Below are 23,948 nucleotides of genomic sequence, written 5' to 3'. Positions count from 1 at the left end.
GGCAGTTGTTGACTCTACAGTCCGGAGATAATACTGTATATCTTAAAAAGCTAGGATTTCACATTCAATAACCAACACTACCTACTGTTTCATGGGACAGCGATGGGTAAGAAATTAGCTCTGACCTATACCAACATTTAGTGTATATGCCAGACTGGGCGATGACAGCCATGTTTTATAGACGCTACCTGGATGATATCTTCGGGGTGTGAAAACATGATCTGAATCCTGACCTGGGTGAACAGCCCACACCCAATCTTTACCCTTTCCCTAATCTGGGTCCATATCCCTATCCCTGTGACCCCACTTAATCAACCATTGTTTTCCTCTCATTGTTGTCTTCTCATTGAACAGTCGCAGGTGACCCCTCTGAGCTCTAGGCCTCCTTTGATCTCTCAGGCAAACAACTGCCCCATGTTCCCCCACCTTCTCCAGACCAGACTAACTTGCAATACGCAAACAGAACAGGAAGTTTCAATAGGCCCGTGCAACCCAAGGTTTGATACCAGCCCAAACAGAAACCTTCTTAAACCGAACTCTAACCATAAATCTAACCCTAACTCTAACCATAAATCTAACCCTAACTCTAACCATAACCGTAACTCAAACCCTAACTCTAACCCTAGCTTCATGTCCACATCCTGAACCCCATAACAAATCTTTGTCTGATCATCAGGGGCTCATTCTTGTTCTTACAAAATAACTGGAACCTTTGAAAAATATCTCTTACATTCTAAAAAAACATTTTTTTTTAGTTTTTCAGTTGCCTTTTTTTACTATGTGTAACCCCAAAATCATTTCTGACTTATGAGTGTAAGAAATCAGTGATGATTGTTACAAAGGGTCCTATCTTTCTTTCTTTTTCTTTGTTTCGCTCTTTCTTTCTTTCTTTCTTTCTTTTTTTCTTTCTTTCTTTCTTTCTTTCTTTCTTTCTTTCTTTCTTTCTTTCTTTCTTTCTTTCTTTCTTTCTTTCTCTCTCTCCCTCTTACCCAACCCTTCCTCCCATTTACTCTCACTCTCCCCCCACTGTTTCACCTTCCTCCTCTCTCTCCCTCTCTCTCATCTGTGTAACTTCAGACAGCCACTCTGCCCACTGATCTCAGAGTGATCTCTTATCATACTGCAGAATAATTTAACTTTCCATCTCCATGACAAAGGCTTTCGTTTCCTCTCCACGTCCCGTAGGGTGAGTTCACAGGTTTGACTCACGGTTCTAGGACCTGTTCGGTGTCAAACTGTCAGAGGAATAAAGTATGAAAATGAACGTCCCTAACTCTTTCCATATCTGTCTCCATATTTCTCACTCGATCTCGTTCTATGTAACTCACATCCAAACATATCAGTCAGTCATTCCTTCGGAATAGTCTAAAGAGCAAAACAGTACCTACTGTATGGAACTGGAGAAAACACCCGTTTTCAACCTGTCACTCAAGTACAGTCGTCTCTGTAAGTTTATCTGACACAATGCACAGTGCTATACTTTATGCATGTATATTATCCCAATGTTGGTGTGGAGCAGGCTATGGGGACTATGTTAAGCTCATAGACATGTCTGTCAGTGACTGGGTGTCACTGAGACGTCACCCTGTTTCTGTGACACATGTCCAGTAGGCCCCTCAACACTCCTCTACACTCCCCTACACGCGGTCCAGAACACCGTTTTTTTTTGCAGTCCCACAGCCCTAATGCCGTGACTCCCAGCATACCAATGACTAGTGTTGGGGGGTTCTCCTCTACACAGTGGACTGCCCAGGTGTGACCAGCTGTCAGGGAAACAGTCTCATGAGCCACAATTACACAACATTCTGCTACCATGGTGAAAGCTACATGCCCCCCAAACCATCACTGGAACTCATGGTGGGGAGGGAATGGAGGAGCTAGGAGAGAGAGGGGAAGAGAAGAGAGGAAGGTTAAGGGGCCCGGAGGAGAGAAATATACAGAGAGGGAGAATCCTTATCCCTAGACCTATATTTCTGTCAGTGTCACCAAGGGAGATGGTGATGAGACACATAGGAAAGGAAAGAGGGAGAGGAACAGTCGGCGATGTGACGGACAAAGAGGAGAAGAGGAGAGGGGATAGTGACCGAAGAGACTAAAAAAATAAGAGAGCGATAAAATTAGGAGATGGAGAAGTGTGGGGGTGACAAGATAGGGAGGAAAGAGGGGGAGGGAGGAGGAGGTCTGACATCGGTCCACAATCAGAACAGCAAGGTCTGCATGTGACAACAGCTGTTGTGTCCTCTGCTTGTCACCCTGAAACCAGAGCCTGCATATTATTCCTGCCAGTCATTCACTTTGTCAGGCCTGTTATGTGATTAATCCTAACTGTTTGTTAAGAATGACAATAGACATCTTACATGAGAGGGTAAATAAAGCAGGTGAGATCATGGGTGGAAAATAATAACTTGATCAATACTTACATCTATGAGACAAGGGAAATTATTGTGTGTTGCACTTATGATCTTATGACTTATGACTTATGACTGCATGATCTAATTCAATTTACACAGAATATCAGCAGATCCATTTCGCTGCATTATTTTACGTGGCATCATAGTTAGTTTGTTATTCAAGATGAAAACCTAGTTGACTGGCTGTGATGTGCCTGTGATGTACTTGCAGAAATGCTTGGCAAATTTTTAAGTAAACTCCACACAACTGGCTGAGGCGTTGTTCTGTGACCCTGTTTGTGTCGAATGAGCGCTCAGCTTCTCTCGTGGGACCAGCCTACAGGCATCTTACAGATATCAGATACACACATCCACACACATGCACACACACACTGGTATGAAACACGCACACATGCAAACACCAGCATGAAACACACTAGGAGAGAAGGAAGAAAAAAACAGCCTAGATCCTCTAGATTCCTGGCTGAATACATTACAGAGAAATAACTCAAACTAACTTTCTGAAGCCTTTTAAAAGTTGGGGTCAAAATAACTAAACATGAAAGATGAAGTGTACTCCAGAGTTTGGCATTACAGCTACAAGGAACCTGGGACAGCAAACGCAAGCTACTTAGCTAGATTTTTTTGTTTTGTTATGTATATATATATATATATATATATATATATATTTTTTTTACCCTTATTTTACCAGGTAAGTTGCCTGAGAACACATTCTCATTTACAGCAACGACCTGGGCAATAGTTACAGGGGAGAGGAGGGGGGATGAATTAGCCAATTGTAAACTGGGGAGGATTAGGTGACCATGATGGTATGAGGGACAGATTGGGAATTTAGCCAGGACACCAGGGTTAACACCTCTACTCCTACCATATGTGCCATGGGATCTGTATTGACCACAGAGAATCAGGACACCCGTTTAACGTCCCATCCAAAAGATAGCAACCTACACAGGGCAATGTCCCCAATCCCTGCCCTAGGGATTGGGATATTTTTTTTAGACCAGAGGAAAGGGTGCCTCCTACTGGCCCTCCAACACCACTTCCAGTAGCATCTGGTCTCCTATCCAGGGTCCAACCCTGCTTAGCTTCAGAAGCAAGCCAGCTGTAGGATGCAGGGTGGTATGCTGCTGGCAACATGGGGACTCCTCACCCAGACCTGGATAGTATAGTGAGTCTTAAAGATCCTTACATGTGTGCCTATTGGAGGAAAGGTTTGGGAGCTTCACTGGGGGGCCTAGTGACGACCTAGTTGGGGCGAGGTTCGGGATGGGGGCTTAGTAGGGGGTGAAGTTGGAGCGCCCATCTCTAGCCGCACAGATAACCTAACACCCAGCTGGACTTCTCAGATGATATAGGGAAGAGAAATGTCAAAAGGAGGAGCGAGGGAGAGGTGTTATCAGAGAGAGGGGGAGAGGTGGACCCTCGGGATCCTGGTGGGGTTGGAGACGTGAGTGTGTGTGGAGGGGGTGGTGTGTGTGTGTGTGTGTGTGTGTGTGTGTGTGTGTGGTGTGTGTGTGTGTGTGTGTATGTGTATGTGTGTGTGTATGCATGTATGTGTGTGTATGTTTGTGTGGGCCTGTGTGTCTGTTTGCCGGTAGGTACGTGCACATGTGTGTGTGTCATGGGGAGGGGCCGGGAGGTCGGAGTCGATGAGAGTGAGTTAATCTGATGGGAGTTCATCCAGGGAGACAAGCTGGAGAGCCATGCAGAGACACAGCAGTGACAGACACAAATCATACGCCAGTGAGAGCAAAGGAAGAGGAGGATATATGGATGTACTGTATGTGTAGAATTTAGCCTGTTAAATGTTATTTCAAAATGTAGATTTCCATCTAAATGGACATATTATACATATATTATTTAATTATTTAACAATACCGAGTAATACTTACTGACAGAAATATTAAAATCGCACCCTTCTGGTAAAATTAGTTATAAATTGCTGAGGTGTTGTCACTTTTGAGGACACAAGCTCAAGTGCAGAGTACAAATATGATAAAAATATGAAAAATCCTAAATTACTTTTTTCTACATTTTTTTTTCAACTACGAAATGTTAAGTACCTGCTTCCACAGACTTTATTTTGGTTTACTCACATTTTTGGTCCAACTGTTACAGTAGCTGAACAAAAAATAATTGTTGGCCCAAACTTAGCTACAACTTGAGAAAACATAGGCAGAAATTCAGTCAACTCAAAAGGATGTGTTTGCTGAAACACATGTTCATTGAACTCATATGTTCATTGAACTAGAAATGATTATTTGGTCATCTTACCTAAAAAAAGCTGTGGACCTTTCATTTATTTATTTAATTTTTATTTCTCCTTTATTTAAACAGATGGCCAGTTGAGAAGAAGTTCTCATTTACAACTGCGACCTGGCCAAGGTAGAGCCAAGCCAGTTGAGAAGAAGTTCTCATTTACAACTGCGACCTGGCCAAGGTAGAGCCAAGCCAGTTGAGAAGAAGTTCTCATTTACAACTGCGACCTGGCCAAGGTAGAGCCAAGCCAGTTGAGAAGAAGTTCTCATTTACAACTGCGACCTGGCCAAGGTAGAGCCAAGCCAGTTGAGAAGAAGTTCTCATTTACAACTGCGACCTGGCCAAGGTAGAGCCAAGCAGTGTGACAAAAACAACAACACAGCGTTACACATTGGATAAACAAACGTACAGTCAATAACGCAATAGAAAAAGCTGTATATGGTGTGTGCAAATAAAGTAAGGAGGTAAGGCAATAAAAAGGTCAATAGTGGCGAAGTAATTACAATTCAGCAATTTACACTGGAGTGATATTTTTTTATTTAATTTTTATTTTTTATTTTACCTTTATTTAACCAGGTAGGCAAGTTGAGAACAAGTTCTCATTTACAATTGCGACCTGGCCAAGATAAAGCAAAGCAGTTCGACAGATACAACGACACAGAGTTACACATGGAGTAAAACAAACATACAGTCAATAATACAGTATAAACAAGTCTATATACAATGTGAGCAAATGAGGTGAGAAGGGAGGTAAAGGCAAAAAAGGCCATGGTGGCAAAGTAAATACAATATAGCAAGTAAAACACTGGAATGGTAGTTTTGCAATGGAAGAATGTGCAAAGTAGAAATAAAAATAATGGGGTGCAAAGGAGCAAAATAAATAAATACATTAAATACAGTTGGGAAAGAGGTAGTTGTTTGGGCTAAATTATAGGTGGGCTATGTACAGGTGCAGTAATCTGTAAGATGCTCTGACAGTTGGTGCTTAAAGCTAGTGAGGGAGATAAGTGTTTCCAGTTTCAGAGATTTTTGTAGTTCGTTCCAGTCATTGGCAGCAGAGAACTGGAAGGAGAGGCGGCCAAAGAAAGAATTGGTTTTGGGGGTGACTAGAGAGATATACCTGCTGGAGCGTGTGCTACAGGTGGGAGATGCTATGGTGACCAGCGAGCTGAGATAAGGGGGGACTTTACCTAGCAGGGTCTTGTAGATGACATAGAGCCAGTGGGTTTGGCGACGAGTATGAAGCGAGGGCCAGCCAACGAGAGCGTACAGGTCGCAATGGTGGGTAGTATATGGGGCTTTGGTGACAAAACGGATTGCACTGTGATAGACTGCATCCAATTTGTTGAGTAGGGTATTGGAGGCTATTTTGTAAATGACATCGCCAAAGTCGAGGATTGGTAGGATGGTCAGTTTTACAAGGGTATGTTTGGCAGCATGAGTGAAGGATGCTTTGTTGCGAAATAGGAAGCCAATTCTAGATTTAATTTTGGATTGGACATTGTTTGATATGGGTCTGGAAGGAGAGTTTACAGTCTAACCAGACACCTAAGTATTTGTAGTTGTCCACGTATTCTAAGTCCGAGCCGTCCAGAGTAGTGATGTTGGACAGGCGGGTAGGTGCAGGTAGCGATCGGTTGAAGAGCATGCATTTAGTTTTACTTGTATTTAAGAGCAATTGGAGGCCACGGAAGGAGAGTTGTATGGCATTGAAGCTTGCCTGGAGGGTTGTTAACACAGTGTCCAAAGAAGGGCCGGAAGTATACAGAATGGTGTCGTCTGCGTAGAGGTGGATCAGAGACTCACCAGCAGCAAGAGCGACCTCATTGATGTATATAGAGAAGAGAGTTGGTCCAAGAATTGAACCCTGTGGCACCCCCATAGAGACTGCCAGAGGTCCGGACAGCAGACCCTCCGATTTGACACTCTGAAATCTATCAGAGAAGTAGTTGGTGAACCAGGCGAGGCAATCATTTGAGAAACCAAGGCTGTCGAGTCTGCCGATGAGGATGTGGTGATTGACAGAGTCGAAAGCCTTGGCCAGATCAATGAATACGGCTGCACAGTAATGTTTCTTATCGATGGCGGTTAAGATATCGTTTAGGACCTTGAGCGTGGCTGAGGTGCACCCATGACCAGCTCTGAAACCAGATTGCATAGCAGAGAAGGTATGGTGAGATTCGAAATGGTAGGTAATCTGTTTGTTGACTTGGCTTTCGAAGACCTTAGAAAGGCATGGTAGGATAGATATAGGTCTATAGCAGTTTGGGTCAAGAGTGTCCCCCCCTTTGAAGAGGGGGATGACCGCAGCTGCTTTCCAATCTTTGGGAATCTCAGACGACACGAAAGAGAGGTTGAACAGGCTAGTAATAGGGGTGGCAACAATTTCGGCAGATAATTTTAGAAAGAAAGGGTCCAGATTGTCTAGCCCGGCTGATTTGTAGGGGTCCAGATTTTTCAGCTCTTTCAGAACATCAGCTGAACGGATTTGGGAGAAGGAGAAATGGGGAAGGCTTGGGCGAGTTGCTGTTGGGGGTGCAGTGCTGTTGACCGGGGTAGGAGTAGCCAGGTGGAAAGCATGGCCAGCCGTAGAAAATGCTTATTGAAATTCTCAATTATGGTGGATTTATCAGTGGTGACAGTGTTTCCTATCTTCAGTGCAGTGGGCAGCTGGGAGGAGGTGTTCTTATTCTCCATGGACTTTACAGTGTCCCAGAACTTTTTTGAGTTAGTGTTGCAGGAAGCAAATTTCTGCTTGAAAAAGCTAGCCTTGGCTTTTCTAACTGCCTGTGTGTAACGGATTCTAGCTTCCCTGAACAGCTGCATATCACGGGGGCTGTTTGATGCTAATGCAGAACGCCATAGGATGTTTTTGTGTTGGTTAAGGGCAGTCAGGTCTGGGGAGAACCAAGGGCTATATCTGTTCCTGGTTCTAAATTTCTTGAATGGGGCATGTTTATTTAAGATGGTTAGGAAGGCATTTTAAAAAAATATCCAGGCATCCTCTACTGACGGGATGAGATCAATATCCTTCCAGGATACCCCGGCCAGGTCGATTAGAAAGGCCTGCTCGCTGAACTGTTTCAGGGAGCGTTTTACAGTGATGAGTGGAGGTCGTTTGACCGCTGACCCATTACGGATGCAGGCAATGAGGCAGTGATCGCTGAGATCTTGGTTGAATACAGCAGAGGTGTATTTAGAGGGGAAGTTGGTTAGGATGATATCTATGAGGGTGCCCGTGTTTAAGGCTTTTGGGGGGTACCTGGTAGGTTCATTGATAATTTGTGTGAGATTGAGGGCATCAAGTTTAGATTGTAGGATGGCTGGGGTGTTAAGCATGTTCCAGTTTAGGTCGCCTAGCAGCACGAGCTCTGAAGATAGATGGGGGGCAATCAGTTCACATATGGTGTCCAGAGCACAGCTGGGGGCATTGGGTGGTCTATAGCAGGCGGCAACGGTGAGAGACTTGTTTTTAGAGAGGTGGATTTTTAAAAGTAGAAGTTCAAATTGTTTGGGTACAGACCTGGATAGTAGGACGTTAATAGCTTTATTTATTATATTTAACTAGGCAAGTCAGTTAAGAACAAATTCTTATTTAAAATGATGGCCTACCAAAAGCCAAAAAGGCCTCCTGGGACGGAGGCTGGAATTAAACTATATATATATATATAACAAAACACATCACGACGAGAGACAACACAACACTACACAAAGAGAGACCTAAGAAAACAACATAGCAAGGCAGCAACTCATGACAAATCGACATGGTAGCAGCACAAAACATGGTACAAACATTTTTGGGCACAGACAACGGCACAAATTGGCAAGAAGTTAGAGACAACAATACATCACACAAAGCAGCTACAACTGTCAAATTTGTAAGTCGCTCTGGATAAGAGCGTCTGCTAAATGACTTAAATGTAAATGTAAATGTAGGACAGAACTCTGCAGGCTATCTTTGCAGTAGATTGCAACACCGCCCCCTTTGGCAGTTCTATCTTGTCTGAAAATGTTGTAGTTTGGAATGAAAATTTCAGAATTTTTGGAGGTCTTCCTAAGCCAGGATTCAGACACAGCTAGAAAATCCGGGTTGGCAGAGTGTGCTAAAGCAGTGAATAGAACAAACTTAGGGAGGAGGCTTCTAATGTTAACATGCATGAAACCAAGGCTATTACGGTTACAGAAGTCATCAAAAGAGAGCGCCTGGGGAATAGGAGTGGAGCTAGGCACTGCAGGGCCTGGATTCACCTCTACATCGCCAGAGGAACATAGGAGGAGAAGAATAAGGGTGCGGCTAAAAGCAATAAGAATTGGTCGTCTAGAACGTCTGGAACAGAGAGTAAAAGGAGGTTTCTGGGGGCGATAAAATAGCATCAAGGTATAATGTACAGACAAAGGTATGGTAGGATGTGAATACAGTGGAGGTAAACCTAGGTATTGTGATGAAGAGAGAGATATTGTCTCTAGAAACATCATTGAACCCAGGAGATGTCATAGCATGTGTGGGTGGTGGAACTAATAAATTGGATAAGGTATAGTGAGCAGGACTAGAGGCTCTACAGTGAAATAAGCCAATAAACACTAACCAGAACAGCAATGGACAAGACATATTGACATTAAGGAGAGGCATCCTTAGTCGAGTGATCAAAAGGGTCCAGTGTGTTGTTAGCCACCTCTTGCGTTCCGTCAGTAGATTAGTGAGGTTCCGTGTGGTAGAGGGGATTCATCCAAATCACACAAAAAAATAAACAATAAATAAATAAATAATAAATAAAATAAACATTAGATGTAGTTATAGAGGCCCAAGAAGAAACATAATAATAATACAAATAAATAAATTGTCCGATTGTCTATTCTGAGAGCAGCCGGTAAGACAGCTAACGGTTAGCAGGCCGCAGATGGGCGTCCAGGTAACGTCGCGACGGAGGAGCCAGCCGGATCTCCTTCGGGTAGATAACGTCGGCAGTCCAGTTGTGAAGGCCCGGTGGGGCTCCGCGTAGGCAGTAAAACGGGTCCGGATAGGTGACTGCAGCCCAGGAGTGATTGATGGAACTCAGGAGTGATTGACGGAGCTGGCTAGCTCCGGAGTAATTGATGTTTGCTCCGGAATCGATGAAAGCAGATAGTCACACGGATAGCAGCTAGCTAGCTGTGAGATCCGGGTATGAATGTCCAGAGAGCAGTTGAAATCCAGGGACATGGAGAGAAAAATTGGTCCGGTATGTTCCGTTCTGAGCCGCGTTGCGCCGTACAAAACTGGCGATAGATTTTCGAGCTAAAGGATAGCTGATGACCACAAACCGTGGTTAGCTGAATACTAACGATTAGCCAGTAAAGAAGCTAACTAGCTTCTGAACTAGCTTCTGAACTAGCTTCTGGATTAGCTTCTGGGCTAGCTTCTGGATAGCTCCTGGCTAGTTTCTGGCTAGCTTCTTGGAGTTTCTGGCTAGCTTCTTGGAGTTTCTGGCTAGCTTCGAGGTTTGAGGTAAATAACACTTATTTATAAATATAAATTGGTGAGGCGGGTTGCAGGAGAGTGTTTTGAAGATGAGTTGATGGAAAATAAAAATAAAATGTATGTGAAAAAAGTTGTAAATATATATATATACAGGACACGACAAGACGAGGACAAAAGACGTCTGAACTGCTATGCCATCTCGGAATAAGTGCAGATATGTGCAGATGAGGATGTGCAAGTAGAGATACTGGTGTGCAAAAGAGCAGAAAAACAAATATGGGGATGAGGTAGGTAGTTGGTTGGTTGGTTGGTTGGTTGGATGGGCTATTTACAGATGGGCTGTGTACAGCTGCAGCGATCGGTAAGCTGCTCTGACAGCTGACGCTTAAAGTTAGTGAGGGATATATAAGTCTCCAACTTCAGTCATTTTTGCAATTCTTTCCTGTCATTGGCAGCATAGAACTGGAAGGAAAGGCAGTCAAAGTGTCAGGATTTGGCCAGGGTTGTTCCAATTTGGTCACTAGATGCCCCCATTGTGCTTTTTGACCCTCTTGTTTTCCCTTGTTCCCAGTTATTATTTGCACCTGTACCTTGTTTCCCTTGATTGTATTTAAACCCTTAGTTTTCCTCAGTTCTTTGCTCTGTGTTTGAATGTTAGCACCCAGCCCCAGTGATTCTGTGAACATTTGTTGCTCCAGTTGGACTCGCTTGTGCTACTCTGTTTTTGTTCTTGTTTATTTTATTTTTTTGATGATCTTTTGAGGCTTTTTTCTGCTGTACCTACCACCTTGTGGATTTACAATAGCCACTCGGTAGCAACTAGCTAGCTGTGAATACCCAGTGTAATGGTCCAGAGCTTGCAGCAAGAATCCGGTGATGTAGTGGGAAAAAAGCAGTCCGATATGCTCAGGGCTGATATCGCGCTGTGCAGACTGGCAGGTATTATACGGGCTATCCTGGCTAAAGCGGCTGGAGTCCGAGCTAAAGGTAAATTATTAAATAGCTGGTAGCTAATTAGCTGGCTAGCTTCGGATGGCTAGCTTCGGATGGCTAGCTTTGGATGGCTAGCTTCTGATGGAAGTTCCAGTTATAAGGTCTAAAAAATAGCAGATCCGTACCACATTGGGTGAGGCGGGTTGCAGGAAGGTATATTTAATTCAAAAATGGAAAAAAGAGATTAAATATAATGAAATGTATACAAAAAAACAGAAAGACTATTTACACGGGATGAAAACGAACACAACTTACTGCTGCGTCGTCTTGGAAGGACACACAGATCTAGTTACACACAGAGAATGCCTTCAACATAAATGTTTTTACCTTACATATTTGACACATGTTGACATACATGATTACATTGTGCATGTTCATTTATACAGCAATTTATATTCAACATGCCCTCACCTAAGAACTCACAACCGCTTGGTTCAGGGCATTCCAATCTTCCTGCTAAGCCACCCTGCCTGTACAGCTACAAGTCAAATCAAATCAAATTGTATTGGTCACATACACATGGTTAGCAGATGTTAATGCGAGTGTAGCGAAATGCTTGTTCTTCTAGTTCTGACAATGCAGTAATATCTAACAAGTAATCTAACAAATCACAACAACTACCTCATACACACAAATGTAAAGGGATGAGTAAGAATAGAGGGCTGAGAACGCACCCTTTTCGTGCCCCAGGGTTGAGGATCAGCGGGGTGGAGATGTTGTTTCCTACCTTCATTACCTGGGAGCGGCCCGTCAGAAAGTCTAGGACCCAGTTGCACAGGGAGGGGTCGAGACCCAGGGTCTCAAGCTTTATGATGAGTTTGGAGGGTACTATGGTGTTAAATGCTGAGCTGTCTTCGATGAACAGCATTCTCACATAGGTATTCCTCTTGTCCAGATGGGATAGGACAGTGTGCAGTGTGGTTGTGATTGCGTCGTCTGTGGACCTATTGGGGCGGTAAGCAAATTGGAGTGGGTCTAGGGTATCAGTTAAGGTGGAGGTGATATAATCCTTGACTAGTCTCTCAAAGCACTTCATGATGACAGAAGTGAGTGCAATGGGGTGATAGTCATTAGTAGTCAGTTACCTTAGCTTTCTTGGTGGCCATCTTGAAGCATGTGGGGACAACTTCAAAGTAAATCTCAGCTCTGTTAAAAGTTCAATCAAGAAAAATAATTTATTTGTCATATCGATTAACGAGTAACAGTAAAACAGAGTAACTTGACCCACAAACATTAAACAGCAATACAGGAAAAAACATTGGCAAGCCATGAACCAAGACCTTGTGAGTTCAAATCCCAGGTGAGGACATGTTGAATAATAATTACTGTTTAAATGCACTATGTAAATGTGTGTCAAATGTATAACTTGAAAAAATGGTATGTTAAAAGCACAATCTGTGTAACTAGTTCCCCAACCTTTTTAATAATTAACCTTAATAACCTTTTTAATAATTTAATAATTTGTAGTTGATTGAAGATATGAAACAAGTTGAGCAAACACATTATTTTAAGTTGACAGAATTTTTGCCTACATTTCCTCAAGGTGGAGCTAAGTTTGGGCCAACAATTGTATTATTTGTTCAGCGAACGCTTGGACCAAAAGGTTGAGTAAAAAACAACAGGCTGTTGAACCAGTTACTTCATAATAAATAGTTGAAACAACTACATACATTTTTTGGGGTGTATTCAATAAAAGTGGGAGAATAGGGCTTGAAATTATTTTAATGCTTTCTAAATATAGAATCAAGCAAATTATAAACGACTTGCTACAATAATTAACATGTTTATAATTACGTTAACTGTAAAATAGATATGATCATATTTAGTGACAGTAAAAAATTGGCACCATTTCATATAACTGACGACAGAGCACAACGTCCTCTGAGCGACGCAGAGACTCCATTCAAATGCCTGCCGACTTTTACATCTTCAGCTGCTTCCCTCTGTGACAAAGAGAAAGTGGTCTTGTTACAATTCTACAAAATGATTTTGCATTTTTTCATGTTGAGAACTCTAAATCCATCTGAGAACATCACAGCGAGATAATAATACTGCTTTTGCTGCAATCGCTAGGGTCTCCTGTTTCATATGCCGTATTGTAAGCAGAGCTGCGAGGTTCACACCTGGAGGAAATCGATTCTTTGTCGGCATAGGCCAGAAGATGTGACTTGTCGCTTCCTATGCAAATGAGGTGTCAGATTTCACATACTGCATCTCAGATGAGAGCGGCGAGCGGCATGTGAAGTTGGACAACCAGAGTTTTCCCGGAGTGCAGAGCATTTGAGGTGTGCCGTTCACAGAGCGCTCTGTACACAAAAATGGCGGTCGGAGCCGGTCCGAAACCACTCAAAGTCCTCTCAATAGGGGACTTAACGTTTAAGAGTTTGATCACTTCAGGACATGGAGGGGAGGATAGAGATAATAAGGGAGATATGAAAACAAGACAGCTGGGGAGATACCACATGCATGTCATTGTGCAAAATACATCCCAGCACATCTCAATTGGATGAAAACCTCACCCATGGAGAGAGGGGGATGGAATGAGAGAGAGAGAGAGAGCACACAAATTGAAAAACACACAAAACACACAAACCCCTCAATCTACAAACTCCCTCCCTCCCTTCCTCCTAGACAGTGTAGAACAGTGACGGTCACCACTGCTTTTCTCTGCATCACATTCCACTGTGTCCCCCCGTCATATGTTATAATTAAAACCACAGGTGGGACCCACACAACTGCAACACTACCTTGCTGCTCCCAGCATGCAACAGGAACCATCTGGTTCAAAGGAGGGGCTGTTTTCCCTTGAAATAGCCATGGGTTAAAACATCAAAGAGGGGAAACATTGATCGGACCCTGGGGTTAAGGCCAGGGGGAAATAGAACACAACATTGCCTCTCCAATCATTCTGGATTGCAACGCGTGAAATGCGGGGTTGGGTTCAGGTTGTGAGACATGAGTGGGTGATGGGGGTGGCTGTCTACCTGTGTTTCCCCACAGGGATTCCCCTTCACCTATCCCTGCTTGTATCAAGTCCTTCCGATGTCTATTTTGTTCCTCTCTGTGCCCTAAAATGTTTCAGACAATTCTGTTATTATTCTTGCTGTGCAGATTACTCTTGCTTCAGTAGGAACTGTGTGAAGTGCACATGCTCAGGATACCTTGAACCCTGGGATAAGGTCATCATGAGACATCAGAACAGACAGGCTCTTTTAGGTCACAGACCACTATCAGAGCAATGCCATGATCAAATGTCCAGTCTGTGTGCACGTCTGTTTGTGCGTGTGTGTGACTCACATACAACCTGTTTCATTCTACCACTTCAAGACAAAAGTAACGTCCCCTACACAGGAACATTTCAGAGCCCGTCATAATATTTAAATGAAAAAGGATCCCATCAATCTCAGTCCTAAAACAATGTAAAACTGTCCTTGGATCAGTATCCAGAGTAGACTTTGGCCCTGGACACTGATTTAAAAGTCAGCTTCATGTTGTTACTCCTCTGTTTAAAGTTACATCTTGGTGAGCTAAACTAATCCTAGATCTGTGCCTATGGGGCTGTCCCCTCCCCGTCTCCTCAGCAGATTGCAGACTCTCATCTCTCCTCACTCCCGTATGCATGGCGGGCCTGTGGTTGCCAGCGCCGGTCCCCAGTGACAGTCGTCATTTAAGTTTGGTCTCAGTGGAACAATAAAGACCACAAACAGCGTGCTTAAATTTAAGCTTGCATGAAATCCCCACAGTTCTTGGTCTGCTGGTTTGTCATCCCCCAGTCTCTCTCCACAGTACGGCGCCTTGCTACTGTCTACTTCCAGATCTGGGTTTGACTGTTAGTCTTGTGTACCCAGAGAGATTGGAGACAGCAGAGCTGGGGGCTGGATGCTCAGAGAGCGGAGAGCGGAGAGGAACACAAGTTGCGTCTGTGTGTATGTGTGTTTGTGTGTGTGTGTGTCTCTCTCTGTGTGTGTGTGTGTCTCTCTCTCTCTCTCTCTCTCTGTGTATGTGTGTTTGTGTGTGTGTGTGTGTGTGTCTCTCTCTCTCTCTGTGTTTGTGTGTGTGTGTGTGTGTGTCTCTCTCTCTCTGTGTGTGTGTCTGTGTGTGTGTGTGTGTGTCTCTCTCTCTGTGTGTGTGTCTGTGTGTGTGTGTACTTTATGCTTCAGCTGGTAGGTTTACTGAATGTATCTACAACATCTGTTGATGAGAAGGACTAATGAAAGTGTTCTGTGGTGTTACAGTATGGTACAAACTGAACAGTCCAATGTGATGCCTGGAGAACCCAAAAGATAGATGCCTAATCTGGAACAAAAGGAAATCACATGACAGCTGCGGTAGTTCATTCTATTACTTTATATGTCAAATCAAATCAATGTTTATTTGTTACATGCTTCGTAAACAACAGGTGTAGACGAACAATGAAATGCTTACTTACAGGCTCTTCCAAACAATGCAGAGAGAAAAAAAATGGAAAAAAATGAAAAAATAAATAAAAATAAAAACACAAGGAATAAATACATAATGAGTAATGATAACTTTACTATATACATGGGGTACAAGTACAGAGTCCATGATAACTTTACTATATACATGGGGTACAAGTACAGAGTCCATGATAACTTTACTATATACATGGGGTACAAGTACAGAGTCCATGATAACTTTACTATATACATGGGGTACAAGTACAGAGTCCATGATAACTTGACTATATACATGGGGTACAAGTACAGAGTCCATGATAACTTGACTATATACATGGTGGACCAGTACAGAGTCCATGATAACTTTACTATATACATGGGGTACAAGTACAGAGTCCATGATAACTTTACTATATACATGGGGTACAAGTACAGAGTCCATGATAACTTTACTATATACATGGGGTACAAGTACAGAGTCCATGATAACTTTACTATATACATGGGGTACAAGTACAGAGTCCATGATAACTTTACTATATACATGGGGTACAAGTACAGAGTCCATGATAACTTTACTATATACATGGGGTACAAGTACAGAGTCCATGATAACTTGACTATAAACATGGGGTACAAGTACAGAGTCCATGATAACTTGACTATATACATGGTGGACCAGTACATAGTTCATGATAACTTTACTATATACATGGGGGACCAGTACAGAGTCCATGATAACTTGACTATATACATGGGGTACAAGTACAGAGTCCATGATAACTTGACTATAAACATGGGGTACAAGTACAGAGTCCATGATAACTTGACTATACACAGGGTACAAGTACAGAGTCCATGATAACTTTACTATATACATGGGGTACAAGTACAGAGTCCATGATAACTTGGCTATATACACAGGGTACAAGTACCGAGTCCATGATAACTTGGCTATATACACAGAGTACAAATCAAATTCAATTCAAATCTAATTTTATTTGTCACATACACATGGTTAGCAGATGTTAATGTGAGTGTAGCGAAATGCTTGTGCTTCTAGTTCTGACCATGCAGTAATATCTAACAAGTAATCTAACAACTTCACAACAACTACCTACAAGTACCGAGTCCATGATAACTTGGATATATACACAGGGTACAAGTACCGAGTCCATGATAACTTGGCTATTTACACGGGGTACCTGTACCGAGTCCATGATAACTTGGCTATATGCACAGGGTACAAGTACCGAGTCCATGATAACTTGGCTATATACACAGGGTTCCAGTACCGAGTCCATGATAACCTGGCTATATACACAGGGTACCAGTACCGAGTCCATGATAACTTGGCTATATACACAGGGTACCAGTACCGAGTCCATGGTAACTTGACTGTATACACAGGGTACAAGTACCGAGTCCATGATAAGTTGGCTAAATATTGTTCACAGGGTCGATGTACAGAGTCGATGTGCAGGGGTACGAGGTAATTGAGGTAGATATGTACATATAGGTAGGGATAAAGTGACTAGGCAACAGGATAGATAATAAACAGTAGCAGCAGCATATGTGATTAGTTAAAAGAGTTAGTGCAAAAAGGGTCAATGCAGATAGACTGGGTAGCTATTTGGTTAACTACGTAACTAACTATTTAGCAGTTTTATGGCTTGGAGGTAGAAGTTGTTCAGGGTTCTGTTGCTTCCAGACTTGGTGCATAAGTACCACTTGCCGTGCGGTCTTCGACAAGTTGTAGGGCCTTCCTCTGACACCTTCTGTTATTGAGGTCCTGGATGGTAGGGAGCTCGGCTCCTGTAATGTACTGGGCCTTACACACTATCCTCTGTAGTGCCTTGCATTCAGATGCCAAGCAGTAACCATACCAAGCGGTGATGCAGCCATTCAAGATGCTCTCAATGTTTCAGCTGTAGAACCTTTTAAGGATTTGAGGGCCCATACGGAATCATTTAAGCCTTTTAAGAGGTGTTGTCTTGCCTTCTTCACTACTGTGTTGGTGTGTGTGGACCATGATAATTCCTTAGTGATGTGGACACCGGCAAACTTGAAGCTCTCAACCCGCTCCACTAAAGCCCCGTCGATGTAGATGGGGGTGTACTACGTTTTCTGTAGTCTACGAAAAGCTCCTTTGCCTTACTGACGTTGATGGAGAGGTTGTTGTTCTGGCAACACACTGCCAGGTCTCTGAAGTCTTCCTTATAGGCTGCCTCACATTTAAGGAACTTGAAGAAAAAAAAACACAATTTTCTTGGTATTTCATTACTTTAACCTTTCTAGCGCAGGCGTTCCGCTAGCAGAACCCCTCGACAACATTCCGCTGAAAAGGCAGCGTGCGAAATTAAAAAAATATTTTTTAGAAATATGTAACTTTCACACATTAACAAGTCCAATACAGCAAATGAAAGATAAACATCTTGTTAATCTACCCATCATGTCCGATTTAAAAAATGCTTTACAGTGAAAGCACAACATATGATTAAGTTAGGTCATAGCCAAGTCGAAAAAACACACAGCCATTTTTCCAGCCAAAGATAGGAGTCACAAAAAGCAGAAATATAGATTAAATTAATCACTAACCTTTGATGATCTTCATCAGATGACACTTATAGGACATCATGTTACACAATACATGTATGTTTTGTTCGATAATGTGCATATTTATATCCAAAAATCTCAGTTTACATTGGCGCGTTACGGGCGGTGTTTTTGCAGAAATACTCATAATAAACATTGATAAAATATACAAGTGTTATTCACAATTAAAGATAGACTTGAGATTTCGAAAAAACTTTACGGAAAAAGCATAGTCTGAGAACGGCGCTCAAACCCAGAACAGCCAGAGGAATATCCGCCATTTTGGAGTCAACAAAGATAAAAACAACACGATAACTATTCACTTACCTTTGATGATCTTCATGAGAAGGCACTCCCAGGAATCCCAGTTCGACAATAAATGACTTATTTGTTCCATAAAGTTCCATGAAGTCCATCATTTATGTCCAAATAGCCACTTGTTGTCAGCGTGTTCAGTCCAGTAATCCATCTTCATGAGGCGGGAGCATTTCGTCCAGACAAAAACTCAAAAAGTTCTGTTACAGTCCTTTAGAAACATGTCAAACGATGTATGGAATCAATATTTAGGATGTTTTTAACATAAAATATCAATAATGTTCCAACCGGGGAATTCCTTTGTCTGAAGAAAAAGCACTGGAATGAGAGGTAACTCTGTCGGGAGCGCACGTCATGAGACCAAGGCACTCTGCCAGACCACTGACTCAAAGAGGTCTCATGAGCCCCTCCTTTATAGTAGAATCCTCGTTCAAGTTTCTAAAGACGGTTGACATCTAGTGGAAGCCGTAGGAAGTGCAACTTTATCCATTTCTCAATGTGTTTTCGGTAGGCCAAGCTTTGAAAAACTACAAACCTCAGATGTCCGACTTCCTGGTTGGATTTTTCTCAGGTTTTCGCCTGCCTTATGAGTTCTGTTATACTCACAGACATCATTCAAACAGTTTTAGAAACTTCAAAGTGTGCATCCAATAATAATAATAATATGCATATATTAGCATCTGGGACAGAGTAGGAGGCAGTTCACTCTGGGCACGCTATTCATCCAAAAGTGAAAATGCTGCCTCCTATCCCAAAAAGGGAGGAAGGCCCTACAACTTCCTTAAACTTTTCCAAAAAGTTCAAACATGGTTACATTTCATTTCAATTTTGGTAATGTTCTATGAACACTGTGCAGTTGGTTTGACATTGGGAATTTGTTCTCAAATAGCTCAGAGAACATTAAGAAAAAATTTTCTTCTGTGGGAATTTCAGTACTTCAGCATACCTTTTCCTGCAGGTTTCCTCATGGGTCTATTTAAAGTCATGCTCTCAAATTGTTTTGAGAACATTAAGAACATTTTCAATAAAAACCACAAGAAAATGTTAATAATGTTCAGAGAACGTTCTAAGAATGTTATTTAAAAACATATACTGTACGTTCCCATTCTCAGAATCAACTAAATATTCTCTATCCTTAATATTCTCTATCCTTAGTGATCTTAATGATTGCTTTTTTGCTTTGAAATGGGGTCTGTTTGGATAGACTAAATTGAACAGCTTTGCATGCGTACAAAAGCCTAGCATGGTACCTCCATCCTGGTGTTGCAGTGGACTAATTCCATGTCTAAACAACAGAAGATTGAAGGTTCAAATCTCACTAATGCCTTGTCACTATAGAAAAGGGATGTTTTTGCATGATTAATTAATGCATAAGTAAATAAATTACCATGTGTCAGATCTGTGCTTGGAGTTCAAAAAAGTTAACCCAAAATGAGTCAGCAGTGTTAAGCAAGTTATTCAAAAACCTCCAAATAACCCCTAATTTCTGTTCTCAGAGCATTCATTAACCTCTCAGGAAAATTTGCATGGACTAGAGTCAAACGTTCTCAGAGCATTCATTAACCTCTCAGGAAAACTTGCATGGACTAGAGTCAAACGTTCTCAGAGCATTCATTAACCTCTCAGGAAAACTTGCATGGACGAGAGTAAAACGTTCTCAGAACCTCTCTGCAACATAAAAATGTACGTTGACAGATTTTTCACTTTAAAAAACGTTCAGTTTTACTGGTCAGGAAATGTATGGCTTCATTTCCAGAGCCAATGGGAAACCAAAATTGACATTCCCACTACTTCCAAGGAACCAAATATACCGGCTCGGTAACATCCTGCCATTGAACATGTACAGTCCTTTAGGGTATCTTTCTAGCACATGTGGGGTATAAATCACATTCATAGAACCAACCATTTAATCTACATCTACCGGCCTTCAGCCTAATTGATCATTACTTTGGGTTTTGTGTACGGAGACTATAGGGAGACTTGGGGGAAATGTGTGGGAATATTTAATAAAACGAGACGCTTTCTGGTTGAGTGCTATAGTAACCCAGAGAGTGATTTGCTGTAACTGAACCAAGACCATTAGTTTAAATGTGACCTTGATCCATATCTCTTTGTGGAAGCGGGCCACAATTTTCTAGCCAGAGCTTGTAGAAGGGGGAAAGAAGGGGAAGACTTTAAGCATTGCACGCTCAATAGAACACCATCCATTTAGGCAGAGCGGAGCACGGAGCGCAGCTGTCTTTTTATCAGAGAGAGTGCAGCTCTTATTGATAGAGAGAGATTCATGTCTCGTAGCTCTGATATGGTACCCCACCTCTGCCTCTGCCTTAGATATTTCAATTCTCACCGCTCTCTCTGCCTCACTCTTATCTTTTACCCTCTTTCTCCCTCTCACTCGCTCTTTCGCACACTCTTTTTCTGAACATCTTTCTCTCCCTCTATCACTCTCTCCCTCATCCCCTTTATCTTTACCCCCCCTCTCTCTTCTTATTTCTCTCTCTTTATCATTCTCTCCCTTTCTGTATTTCTTCTTCCTCACCTTCTCTCCTGTTTGTTTCGTTAGACTCCTCTCCCTCTCTCCCATTTGCTCTCTCCCTCTCTCTCTCCCTTTCTTTCTCCCGCTCTCTCTCCTCCCTGCGAGGAGCCATCGGTAACTCTAGCTGTAGAATTCTGATCAGCCACTTTAGAGCTAAGGCCCCAGCCAAACTGCGTTCTGGATTAATCAATCCTCCCATTGGCTGCGGTTAACACCTGTAACCTCAGCATGACATAGATGGAAATGTTCAGTCTTAGAGCAGAATAACAAACATTACACTTATCCTCGGATGACAGAGGATTCTTACCAAGGAATATAGAACCGATAGATCAGCAGAGGGACATGGTGTGTGTGTGTGTGTGTGTGTGTGTGTGTGTGTGTGTGTGTGTGTTTGTGTGTGTGTGTGTGTGTGTGTGTGTGTGTGTGTGTGTGTGTGTGTGTGTGTGTGTGTGTGTGTGTGTGTGTGTGTGTGTGTGTGTGTGTGTGTGTGTGTGCATTTGTGTGCATGTTAGTGTTTGTGTGTGCGTGTGAATACATATGTACAGTTCTCATATGTGTGTGAATTATATAGGTCTAAGCAACCTGTAGGGTGCTTTTGTGCAATAGCAGTGTGTTCCAGTTTCATGCTGGTTACCATATGGATCTGTAAGACTGGGTTAGTGAGGTACACTTGGATGTTGTGATATGATATGTGAGGTAAATGAAATGCACACCCTGGTATCTAGGTCATTTGTGAGGCCCAAAGCAACAGCTCTATCTCTTTCTCTCTGTCTCTCTGTCTCTCTGTCTCTGTCCCTCTGTTTCTCTGTCTCTGTCTCTCTGTTTCTTTGTTTCTCTCTCTCTCTCTCTACTCAGTGTTGGAGTAGTTGTGTGGAACATCAAGGGTTTGAAAAAAACACAACATCCTGTTCATACCTCTGGCATACACTGTCTCTCACAAACACACACATGGCCTTGTAGTTTCTCCTGACAATACTTGTATAAACAATACAGTGTAACACACTTCTCAGAAATATGGAAACATGCTTTAGGACAGAATAATCACATCTCTATTCAGGTACCTATGGATTTTATATAGAGGGAAGATTCAAGTTAGTTTACAGTGGTCACCTTTACAATTTCAGCCATGGAATGACCCAATAATTGTCCCAATTCTATTTCAAATAGCAGAATGAATGGACAAAAGCAACTACAGGATATTAGCATTCACCTATAACAATGAGTTATTCTCTAGCTTCCATCCAAACATTACCTCTAATGATATCTTTCAGTTGCACCATTCTTGTGACCACAATGAAGCTAATGACCAAGGAATATGTGTCACTTCTCCACGGTTTAACCTGCACAAAGAAAACTGTGCCGTTAACCATTTGCACTCTGCATGTGATGCCACTTGCTTAAATACCTAGGTTCTAACATTTTGTTGAATAATATCTTAGTTCATTATAGAGAGTGTGTGATGTTCATGCACACACATCTTCCAATGAAAGGAGACATTAAATACATTATATCCCTTTGGACTTTAATGAAGATGTTGAGCTTGTTTCATTTCCATGTCTGTCTGTCTGTCTGTCTGTCTGTCTGTCTGTCTGTCTGTCTGTCTGTCTGTCTGTCTGTCTGTCTGTCTGTCTGTCTGTCTGTCTGTCTGTCTGTCTGTCTGTCTGTCTGTCTGTCTGTCTGTCTGTCTGTCTGTCTGTCTGTCTGTCTGTCTGTCTGTCTGTCTGTCTGTCTGTCTGTCTGTCTGTCTATCTGTCTGTCTGTCTGTGTCTCTCTCTCTCGCGCTCTCTCTCTTTGGCTAATTCTTGTAGGGCAAATGATTTCTGTCTATCACTGCTGTGTCTCTGCATGGCTCTCCAGCTGGTCTGCCTGGAAGAACTCCCATCAGATTAAACTCACTCTCACCGACTCTGACCTCATGGCCCCTCCCCATACCCCCCCACCTCCCCGTTCCTCCTCACTCATCAGCTTGTGTCTCTAATATAGCAGGTCCCCAGAGCCCCCCCCACACACACACACACACACAAACACTGCCTCCCCTCCACCCAGCCCTGACCCTCACAAACACACATACATACATGCAAACAGACTCTCTCTCTCTCTCTGAATAGACTCTCTCTCTCAAACACTCACGCGCAATAAAGGCTTGAACCTCAGCTTAGCTTCTATAAAACATCTTGTTGCCATTTTCATTTTCATCTCCATCACACCTCAATGATTTATAGTCCTTGGTTAGCTTCACTATCTACTCAATCCCACAAACCTACACAGTCTCTGATGTGAGTATTTTTGATCTCCCCTATTTCACTATTCCTCACAGAGATTCATATGAAATACAGTGAGAGAGCATGCCTACAATAAAATTAATTTGCAATTATTTAAACTATAAAGATAGGGAATATCAGAGGCCGTATTTCTCAAAATGGTTTATATAAACTTCCTCACTGGAAACAAATGTTTCTGCATCAGTTGTTGCACCATGCTTGCATCACCTCCTTTATAGTTCATTAATACACTATTACTGTACATATTGATTTAAAGTTTTCCATCAATTTGCATCAATTTGCATGTAAATTATTGCTGTGATGTTCATGTCAATAAATGTACCTGGAAAAGTCTAATAAATTCATCAAAAAGTCACAAACCGAAACCATTTCAGAAGGGATAATCTGGAACAAGGACGATGACAGGAATACAACAGAATGAATATGAAACATGGATGCTACCCTTGACATCAAACATCCAAAATCAAGACGAAAGTCGTTTCCCGTTTCTTTATTCAAAACATATCAGAAACATGAATAGTTATTTATTTTGTTTTACAGTATTCAGCTATGGAATAATCCAAAAAAAGGTTTCCAGTGATCGACTGTGTAGTAGGACACAGCTGTGTAGAGTTCTAGTCACCTTATGTTATGACATTTTGAAGCATGTGTAGTTTGCGTGCATTTGAATTATTTTGTTAT

This window comes from Oncorhynchus nerka, linkage group LG22 (genome assembly GCF_034236695.1).
Source record: "Oncorhynchus nerka isolate Pitt River linkage group LG22, Oner_Uvic_2.0, whole genome shotgun sequence".
NCBI lineage: Eukaryota > Metazoa > Chordata > Actinopteri > Salmoniformes > Salmonidae > Oncorhynchus > Oncorhynchus nerka.
The sequence above is the reverse complement of the archived record's forward strand: the minus strand, read 5'-3'. Positions refer to the sequence as shown.